At 47.6% G+C, this 9,380-nt stretch overlaps 1 non-coding gene across 1 annotated transcript; it reads left to right on the forward strand.

Moving 5' to 3' along the window:
- Positions 1-5,948: 5,948 nt before the first annotated feature.
- On the forward strand, positions 5,949-6,030 carry trnap-ugg (transfer RNA proline (anticodon UGG)). The gene has a single exon. It is a non-coding gene; the product is annotated as a tRNA-Pro (tRNA).
- Positions 6,031-9,380: the final 3,350 nt, after the last annotated feature.

The raw sequence follows: 9,380 nt of genomic DNA on the forward strand, positions 1-9,380 counted from the left end.
TCGCTTTTTATGAGAGTGAAGGCTGCACAGGCCTCTGCTGTCAGGAGGAAGGAGGCGGACTTGATGAGGGGTCGGGCTTTATCCGCATAGTTGGGCACCCACTGAGCATAGTAAGAGAAAAACCCCAGGCCTCTCTTCAGTTCTTTCTGGCAGTGGGGGAGGGGAAGCTCCATAAGAGGGCGCATTCTATCGGGGTCTGGGCCAATGACTCCGTTCTCCACTACGCAGCCAAGAATAGCAAGGCGCTTAGTACGAAACATACATTTGTCTTTGTTGTATGTGAGATTCAGCCGCTGGGCCGCCCGGATGAATTTCCATAGATTAACATGGTGGTCCTGTTGGTCGTGGCCGCAGATGGTGACGTTGTCTAGATATGGGAAAGTGGCCTGGAGCGCGTTCTTGTCAACCATCCGGTCCATCTCCCGTTGGAAGACAGAAACTACGTTGGTGACGCCGAAGGGAACTCTGAGAAAGTGATAGAGCCGACCGTCAGCTTCAAAAGCTGTGTACTGGCGGTCCTCAGCCCTGATGGGGAGCTGGTGGTATGCCGACTTCAGATCAATCGTCGAGAACACCTGGTATTGTGCTATCTGATTGACCATGTCAGATATGCGGGGGAGTGGGAATGCATCCAACTGGGTGTAGCGATTGATCGTCTGGCTGTAGTCAATAACTAGGCGCTGTTTTCCGCCAGTCTTCACCACCACCACTTGTGCTCGCCATGGGCTATTGCTGCTCTCGATAATCCCTTCCTTCAGGAGTCTCGCTACCTCAGATTAAATGAAACCCCTATCCCTGGCACTGTAACGCCTACTTTTGGTAGCGATGGGCTTACAGTCACGGGTGAGGTTAGCGAACAAGGAGGTGGGGGAGACTTTAAGGGTGGAGAGGCTGCAAATGGCGCGCGGCGGGCGATTTAAAAACTGCTGGCTGCAGACCGTGAGAGGGGGGAGGGGTCCACCGTACGCTAAAGTGACACTCTTAAGGTGGCACTGAAAATCCAACCCCAGTAGAATGGCAGCGCAGAGATCGGGCAGGACCAGAAGATTAAAATTTTTGTATTCAGTACCCCGCACTGAAAGAGTCACCATACAGTAGCCACCGACTTCTGCTGACTGGGCTTTGGAAGCCATAGAGATGCGATGACGCGTCGGCAGGACCGGGAGAGAGTAACTGCGCACCGTGTCGGGGTGTATAAAACTCTCCGTGCTCCCGCTGTCAAAAAGGCAGGTCGTGGCGCGGCCGTTTACCGTAATGTCCATCGTGGACCTGGACAGTTGATGCGGGAGAGATTGATCCAGCGTCACGGAAGCCAACGTATGTTCAAGCGCGTCGATGCGGTCGTCCGATGAGGCGGTGGTGGAGTCCGGGTCCCCCGTAACCGAAGTCGGAGGCATCCAGGATGGCGGATAAAATGGCGGCGCCCACGGTCCCGAACCCCACGCGGCTGGGGGAGCCCAAGATGGCGGGCAAGATGGCTGCGCCCACAGTTCGCACGCGGCGCTGCTGGCATTAGCGGTCTTCCCTTTGCAGGCGCTAACGTAGTGACCTTTCCTCCCGCAGCCGGAGCAGGTAGCATTCTTCGTGGGGCAGCGTGCTCTAGGGTGTTTAGCTTGGCCACAAAAATAGCATTTTTGTGCCTTGGACATCGCTGCAGCAGTCGGAGGTGGTGGTCCCATGGCCCAAGATTGCGGCGTCCACGGCGCGGGGCGATTAGGGGAGAAAGCGTCCATATTTCTGTGGGCCGCATCGAGCGAGATCGCGAGGGACTCTGCCTTTGTCAGGTCTATTTCACCCTTCTCCAGCAGCCTCTGCCGGGAGTAGTCGGACCTTAGACCCGCAACGAAAGCGTCTCGTACCAGTCCCTCCACATGTGCCGCAGCCGATACTTCATTGCAGTCGCAGCCACGTCTGAGTACCTGCAGTGCCCGTAGGAAGGTCTCCACCGATTCCCCGGGCTGCTGTCTGCGAGATCTTAAAAGGTGCCTGGCATAGACCGTGGTAACCGGGCGTGCATACTGCCCTTTCAGTAGGTCGATAGCCGCCGCGTAGATCGTCGCATCTTGGATTAAAGTGTAGACTTGGTGGCACACCTTTGAGGCCAGGATTTTCAGTTTATTTTCATCAAGAATCACGGTCGAGGCAAAGCAGCCATTGTGCGAATTTAGTCGACGAACCCGCTTCTTGGGGGTCTAGGCCCAGGCATGTTGGTCTGAGGGCTCGCAGCAGCGCCTGCTGCTCAGCGTTTTGCGCCATCGGTTGATCAGCATCCGCAGCCAACATTTAACTTTGGTAATAAAATTGATTCACTATCAATTGCTACAAAAGACTGGATGTTGAGAAAGTAATAAACAGGCTTTTATTACCAAAGAACAGAGCATGCCTCTTGTGGTTGCCTGGTATCCAAAAGGGCCGGGGGCTGCCGAGCAGCGACCTTTATACCCAGCCATGAGAGTGGAGCCAGGGGCGGAGTCAGCTGAGGCATGAACAGACAAGTACAACAATATGCAATAGTGAACAACAGTACTAACAGTGAACAACATTACTAACAACAGTGGTGAACAACAATACTAACAACAGTGGTTTACCACAGATATCGCAAATGAGAATACATCTCTTTGAAACAGACACTGATACAGAATGATCTTAGAATCATAGAATGGTTGCAGCACAGAAGGAGGCCATTCGGTCCATCAAGCCTGTGCTGGCTCTCTGCAAGAGCACTTCAGCTGGCCCCACCCGCACACCTGCCCGTTCCCCGTAGCTCTGCAATTTTTGCTCAATCAGGTACTTATCCAATTCCGTTTTGAAGGCCACGACTGAATCTGCCTCCATAACACATTCCAGTTACTAACCACTCGTTGCATAAAAATGTTTTTCCACATGTTGCCTTTGGATCTTTTGCATGTCACATTAAATCTGTCTCCTTCAGCTCTCGACCCTTCTGGCAATCAGAACAGATTATATCTCTCTACTTAAAATAACATAAGAATGTAACAAATACGAGCAGGACTAGGCAATTTGGACCTTCGAGCTTTATCTGCTCTGACTAGACCGCTCATGATTTTGAAATGGCCCGGGACTGACATGAACTGTACGAAGAGCACATCCCGTTTAAACAGACACAGAATGATCCGGGACTGACAGCAGATCCCTTATAAACAGACACAGAATGATCCGGGACTGACAGCACATCCCTCTTAAACAGACGCAGAATGATTCGGGTCTGAAAGCAAATCCCTTTTAAACAGACACAGAATGATCCGGGACTGACAGCACCACCCTTTTAAACAGACACAGAATGATCCAGGACTGACAGTGTATCCCTTTTAAACAGACACAGAATGATCCGGGACTGACAGCACCACCCTTTTAAACAGACACAGAATGATCCGGGACTGACAGCACATCCTTTTTCAACAGGCACAGAATGATCCGGGACTGACAGCATGTCCCTTTTAAATAGACACAGAATGATCCAGGACTGACAGTACATCCCTTTTAAACAGACACAGAATGATCTGGGACTGACAGCACATCCCTTATAAGCAGACTCAGAATGATCCAGGACTGACAGCACATCCCTTTTAAACAGACACAGAATGATCCGGGACTGACAGCATGTCCCTTTTAAACAGACACAGAATGAACCGGGACTGACAGCACATCCCTTTTAAACAGACACAGAATGATTAAGGTCTGACAGCACATCCCTTTTAATCAGGCACAGAATAATAATAATTCTACTTTATTGTCATTGTACAATGCACAAGTACATGAACAACGAAATGTGATGTTGCAAGCTCCCATGAGTCCATTACAAATAACATTAACATTAAAGGTAAATAGCACCATCCTGGGAGAAGCAAAGCCGCTGCGTCTGTGCGCGCCGCCATTCCATTTCCACCATTCCTCCTGTCTGACAATCTTCAGCCCAACGCCCGGGCCTGCTCACCAGCCGCACCTCCCGGGTTTCCTTCCATGACCTTCTCACCAACCGCTCCTCCCGTGACCTTCTGCACCTGGTCTGCCCTGATGGTCATCCTTCCAGGATACTAACCAGGCCTCACCCTGCTTCGCTTCTAAGCCTTGCCAGTGACCCTGTCCCTAGTCCCAGAATGATCGAGGACTGACAGTTGATCCCTTTTATACACACACAGAATGAATCACTTTATTACTGGGACAAGCAAATCGTATGCATCATTCAGTCCAAAAAAGCTGTTGGTTAGGAACGTCCTGAATTGATGAACCATAGGCAGCCATCAGTTGTCTGTAAAGAAGCAGACTATCTAACACGCACCATGCACATTCAGCCACCAGGGTGCACACTACCTTTACTTACATTGCAGATCTGCTTACATGCACCGTGCCTATTTACCCACCAGGTGGGTCACACTCGCCATCCTTTTTAAAGTATACTTATATTAATAGAAATTTTTGTTAAACAAGTCTATTATTTTCCCCTAATAACCTGATCTAGCAAAAGTCTATCGATCTCAGATAAACAATCATTAAATGATCTAGCAACAACTACCGTTTGTTGGAGGGAGCTCCACACTTCGACCTTTTTTGTATGAAGAAATGGTTCCTAAATTCTCTCTTGAACGGCCTGGTTCCTATTTTAGGGTAAGGTCCCCTTGACCTAGACTCCACCTCCCCCCAACTCACTGGAGTTTAGAAGAATGAGAGGGGATCTCATTGAAACTTATAAAATTATAACAGGATTAGACAGACTGGATGCAGGAAGGATGTTCCCGATGGTCAGGGAGTCCAGAACCAGGGGTCACATTCTAAGGATAAGGGGTAAGCCATTTAGGACTGAAATGAGGAGGAATTTCTTCATCCAGCGAGTGGTGAACCTGTAGAATTCTCTACCACAGAAGACAGTAGAGGCCAATTCATTAAATATATTCAAGAAGGAGTTGGATATATTTCTTAAGGCTAAAGGGATCAACGGTTATGGGGAGAATGCAGGGACCGGGTCCTGAATGTAGATGATCAGCCATGATCGCATTGAATGGTGGAGCAGGCTCGAGGGGCCGAATGGCCTACTCCTGCTCCTATCTTCTATGTTTCTATGTTTCTATTAGCCAAGGTATAGAATTCAAGAACTGAGTTGTTATGTTTGAACTGTATAAAACATTAGTTAGGCCACAGCTAGAGTACTGCAGACAGTTTTGGTCACCACAGTACAGGAAAGATGTTATTGCACTAGAGAGGGTACAGAGGAGATTTACTAGGATGTTGCCAGGACTGAAAAATTTTAGCTATAAGTAAAGATTGGATGGGGTTGGGTTTTTACTTTGGAGCAGAGGAGGTGGAGGGGAAACACAATTGAGATGCATAAAATACTGAGGGGCCAAGATACAGTGTATAGGAAGGACCTATTTCCCTTAGCAGAAATGTCAATGATCAGGGGCGTAGATTGAAAGTAACTGGTAAAATGATTAAAGAGGAGTTGAAAAGAACCATTTTCACACAGAGAGTGGAGCGGATCTGGAAGTCACTACCGATCACATTAATAGAAAGCACTATGGATATGTACTTGAAGTGCTGTAACCTACAGGGCTACGGACCCAGAGCTGGAAAGTGGGATTTGGCAAAATATCTCTTTTTCGTCTGGCAAAGACCCAATGGGCCTAATGGCCTCCTTCTCTGGCGTTAATTTCTGTATTTCTATGATCTCCGCCCTTAATCTTCAATATTCCAGGGAATACAAGCCTAGATTATGTAATTTCTGCTCATAGTCTAACCTTTGGAGCCCTGGTAACCCACTCGTGAATCTGCACCGCACATCCTCCAAGGTGCAGTGCGCAGAACTGTACACAGAGGCCTAACCAGGCCTCTGTGTACAGCTGTCACACAACTTCCTTCCATTTATATTGTGCAGGGCAGTTGTCTAATAGTTTGCACCAGTCATTCCACCGTTGAACATTTACATTTGGCCAGCTGCGATGGCCGAGTGGTTAAGGCGTTGGACTTGGATTCCAATGGGGTTTCGCCACGCAGTTTCGAACCCTGCTCGCAGTGAATCTGCTGCAAATTCTTTATTTTATTTCATCGGTTCCTTGTGGAGATCACTGGCCCCGAAACTGATCAGAATTCCATCCACTGCACGTTATGACACTGATTAACACAAAGCTGTTGTTCCAATTGAAAACACTAATTTGTCATCAATTAGATATTGTGGATTTGTTTAAACTATTTGCAAAGATCAGTGAGAAATTTACAAGTAAGAACACGTAAAAATTCCATTTAATAAGGAACCCTGCAATGTTTGGAAGGACAAGAGTGGAAACGCGGTTTGGTTTTCTAAAGTAGAATACAAATTAAAAAGTGTGTAAAAGGACAGCGGCAGGATTCGAACCTGTAATCTTCTGATGGCATCAAAATTTATACCAAAGTCAGACGCCTTACCCATTAGGCCACGCGGCCACACAAATATAAGCTAAACAAATCCTAATAATGAGTGAATAAACTCTGTCATTGTGTTCATTTCAATAACAACAGAGAATGCTGGAAACACTCAGCAGGTCAGGCAGCATCCAGTGAGGGAGAAACAGAGTTAACCTTTCAGGCCGAACCCTTTGTCAGAACAGGAAAAGGTTAGGGAAGAGGGATTTTTAAGCAGGGGTGGGTGGAGGTGAGGTAAGAACAAAGGGAATGTCTGTGATAGAATGGAAGGCAGGAGAGATTGACTGACAAAAGGGATGATGGTGCAAGGCAAAAGGAGAGGTAATAGGACAAGTTAACGAACAAAGGATGGCTCAAGATGAGGTATGAATAATTATGGCAGAAACATTAACAACTGTCATGTCAGGAAATATGAGAATAAATTAAAAAATTAAAAGAAAAACAGGGGCCAATTTATAGCCTGAAATTGTTGAACTCGATGTTGAGTCCAGAAGGCTGTAAAGTGCCTAATAGAAAGATGAGGTGCTGTTCCTCGAGCTTACGTAGAGCTTCATTGGAACAGTGTATCAGGCCAAGGAAGGAGAGATCAGAGAGGGAGTGGAGCAGATAATTATAGTGACAGGCGACCAGAAGCTCGGGGTCACACTTGCCGACTGTTCTGCAAAGCGGTCACCCAATCTGCTGTTGGTGTCACAATGTAGATTCAGCGAATACAGTAACTAAATTGTAAGAAGTACAGGTAATCGTTGATTCACCTGGAAGGAGTGTTTGGTGCCCTGGGCGAAGTGAAGGAAGGAGGTAAAAGGGCAGGTGTTGCATCATCTGCACATGCATGGGATGGTGCTGGGCGAAGGAGAAGGGGTGTTTGCGTGATAGAGGAGTGGACCAGGCTGTCATGGAGAGAGCGGTCCCTTCGAAATGCTGAAAGGGAGGAGGGGAAGATGTGTTTGGTGGTGGGATCATGCTGGTGGTGGTGGAAATGGCGCAGGATGATCCGTTGAATGTGGAGGCGGATGGGGTGAAAGGTGAGGACAAGGGGGGAACCCTATTATGTTTCTGGGAGTGAGCGGAAGGGGTGAGAGCAGTAGTGTGGGAAATGGAACAGACTCGGTCGAGTGTCATGTCAACCATGGTAGAGGGTGATCCTCAGTTGAGGAAAATGGAAGACATACCGAAAGCACTGGTATGGAAGGTGGCCTCATCAGAACAGATGCCATGGAGACAGAGAAACTGGGAGAATTGAATATAATGGAATGGATAAATCCACAGGGACTGATAATCTACATCCTAGTGTACTTAAGGAAGTGGCCCTAGAAATAGTAGATGCATTGCTGGTCATCTTCCAAAATTCGATAGACTCTGGAACAGTTCCCATGGATTGGAGGGTAGCTAATGTTACCCCACTATTCAAAAAAGGTGGTAGAGAGAAAATGGGGAATTATAAGACTGACATCGGTCGTGGGGAAAATGCTATGTGGATGTGGTGTATTTGGACTTTCAGAAGGCTTTCGATAAGGTCCCGCATAAGAGATTAGCGTGTAAAGTTAAGGCACATGGGATTGGGGGCAAGTTACTGACTTGGATAGATTACTGGTTGGCAGACAGGAAGCAAAGAGTTGGAATAAACAGGTCTTTTTCCGAGTGGCAGGCAGTGACAAGTGGGGTACCGCAGGGATCGGTGCTAGGACCCCAGTTATTCACAATATACATTAATGATCTAGACGAAATAAATGGATGTAATATCTCCAAGTTTGCAGATGACACAAAGCTGGGTGGGCATGTGTGCTGTGAGGAGGATTCTGAGAAACTCCAATATGATTTGGACAGGCTGGGTGATTGGAAAGAAGCATGTCTGATGTAGTATAATGTGGATAAATGCGAGGTTGTCCATTTTGGTGGCAAAAACAGGAAGGCAGATTATTATCTGAACGTCAATTGATTGGGACAATGGGAAGTGCAACTAGACCTGGGTGTCCTTGTGCACCAGTCGCTGAAGGTAAGCATGCAGGTGCAGCAGGCGGTTAAGAAGGCAAATGGTATGTTGGCCTTCGTAGCGAGAGGGTTAGAATGCAGAAACAAGGATGTCTTGCTGCATTTGTACAGGGCCTTGGTGAGACCACATCTTGAGTATTGTGTGCAGTTTTGGTCGCCTTATCTGAGGAAGGATGTTCTTGCCATGGAGGGAGTGCAGTGAAGATTCACCAGACCGATACCTGGGATGGTAGGAATGACGTATGAGGAGAGTTTGGGTCGATTGTTCTTATACTCGCTGGAGTTTAGTAGAATGAGAGGTGACCTCATTGATACTTATAAAATACTAACAGGACTAGACAGACTAGATGCAGTAAGGATGTTCCCGATGGCCGGGGATTCCAGAACCAGGGGTCACAGTCTAAGGATAAGGGGTAAGCCATTTAGGACAGAGATGAGGAGGAATTTCTTCACCCAGAGAGTGGTGAACCTGTGGAATTCACGACAACGGAAGGCAGTTGAGGCCAATTCAGGAAATATATTCAAGAAGGAGTTAGATATATTTCTTAAGGCTAAAGGGAACAAGGGATATGGGGAGAAGGCAGGGACAGGGCCCTGAATTTGGATGATCAGCCATGATCTCATTGAATGGTGGAGCAGGCTCGAGGGGCCGAATGGCCTACTCCTGCTCCTATCTTCCATGTCTCTATGTTTCTATGTTTCTATGAGTCCTTACAGCAAGTGTGGTGGGGCTAAGTGTGGTCCAGGTAGCTGTGGGAGTCAGTGGGCTTATAGTGGATGTTGGTCGATTGCCTAGCCCCAGAAATGGAGACAGAGAAGTCGAGGAAGGGAAGGGAAGAGTCGGAGATGGACCATGTGGAGGTGAGGGAAGGGTGGAAATTGGAAACAAAATGAAAGAAATAATCTAGTTCAGGGCGAGTGCAGGAAATAGCACCAATACAGTAATCGATGCACTGGAAAAAGAGGTGAGGAAG

The sequence above is a fragment of the Somniosus microcephalus genome, unplaced genomic scaffold (assembly GCF_052327205.1).
Source record: "Somniosus microcephalus isolate GS21.2 unplaced genomic scaffold, FLI_Smic_1.0 unresolved_chr8, whole genome shotgun sequence".
Taxonomy (NCBI): domain Eukaryota; kingdom Metazoa; phylum Chordata; class Chondrichthyes; order Squaliformes; family Somniosidae; genus Somniosus; species Somniosus microcephalus.